This window comes from Gambusia affinis, linkage group LG12, assembly GCF_019740435.1.
Source record: "Gambusia affinis linkage group LG12, SWU_Gaff_1.0, whole genome shotgun sequence".
NCBI classification, from domain to species: domain Eukaryota; kingdom Metazoa; phylum Chordata; class Actinopteri; order Cyprinodontiformes; family Poeciliidae; genus Gambusia; species Gambusia affinis.
This window is the reverse complement of record NC_057879.1, coordinates 13,254,026-13,255,698: the sequence shown is the minus strand read 5'-3', so window position 1 is coordinate 13,255,698 and position 1,673 is coordinate 13,254,026.

Below are 1,673 nucleotides of genomic sequence, written 5' to 3'. Positions count from 1 at the left end.
TCGAACTGATGCCGCCTTCACGGACGCTTGTAAAAAAGTGTTCATACAGCTTTGAAAAAAAAAAGTAAGAGATCGCTTAAAACGATCAGTTTCTCTGATTTTTTCTTTTTATAGTTATATGCTTGAGTAAAATAAACAATATTTTATTCTATGAACTACTGACAACATGTCTCCGAAATTTCTAGCAAGAATGTAGTATTTATTGGCAGAAAATAACAAAAAAAAAAACCAAACAAAAAAAAAAACGTAGTGCTTTGAGACCTCAAATATTGCAAAGAAAACAAGTTCACATTTATTTAGAAACAACAATACTAATGTTTTGACTCCGGAGGAGTTCAGAGATCAATATTAGGTGGAATGACCACGAGGTTTTCAGTGCAGTGGGTCTCTTGATCCAGTGCTGTACAGTTTTATATAAATATAGTCTCCTCAGTTCTTAGATATGAGTCTGAGGTACTTTTATTTTGAAAACCTGTTGTGATGCTCAGTGACGTTTCGCCTAAGTGGACTTGCGAGTCAGCAGTATTTTTTAAAAATCGTCTTTGCTGTTTTCTACATTATAATAGCAATAAGGTATAAATTTACATTTACAACTTCAGTAATACGTCAAATTATTTTAGCAACATTAGGAATCATTGTTTTTGTTTTAATTAAAACAGTTAGATAATGTTATCCATTTTATTTATTAATTAATTTAAATGGTTGCTATAAATTTGATACTCTGGCTTCAAAAGAATTCATTCTCATTTTGTTTGCAGGGCTTCCAGGATACACCTTACTAACTTATTACATGATTACCATAACCTGTCAATTTTAAAATGTCTTCATCACGACTTGAATTCTAGTCAAATTAGCTACTCTTGTCACAAAGACAATGTCCTAAAACTTCAACATATTAGGGCTTGTTACCTTGTTATGAGTGAAAAACTGCATAAGGCATCAATAAAGCTGAAGCCTTTCCATCCAAGAGAACAGCAACCAAACAGCTGAAGGTCACTCAGACTGGTTGTGATCATGCAAAGATTTCGCCAATAGCTGAGTTTAGAAATGGGATGTGGAAATTGCGTGGGCGGCTTTCCAAACACGCAGGGTTCTGATGAGAAGCTGAAACTCCCTAAGCTTTAACTAGCTGTCAAAAACTTTTCTAAGAAGTTTAGTTTGCATGTTATCTTGTTTATGGTTTGTTTGTTTTGTTGGTCCCTTGTTTCAACGTTTCAGAAACGGTGGAATTTAGTTGTATTTATTTATAGGTTGATCAACTGTCAATGCAACTAAGAGCTTATAACATTGGCCTTGTTATGCTTTTATGTTTGTATCCGTTAATATTTTGTGTTTTTGGTTGCGTAATTCTTTATCTAATTCCTAAACAGAATTAGTTGGGGAATTAGATAAAACATTAAATAATAAATGTTTTCGATTTTTATCTATAATCTTTGATAATATGTAACTCAGTTACATGTTCAGTTGCATGTTCCTTGTTTGAAATATATGACAGTCAGCTAACTGATAAGGAGAATTTATTCTTCAGACAAACGTTTTGGTAAACAAAAGACTAATCAATTAATGCGGTTTAACGAGGCGGGTCAAACCTACAAGTGTTTTTTTTTTCTTTCATCCATATGTAGCCTACTGCCACATGCAAAAAATATATTGAATGCAAAACTTTAAAAAAA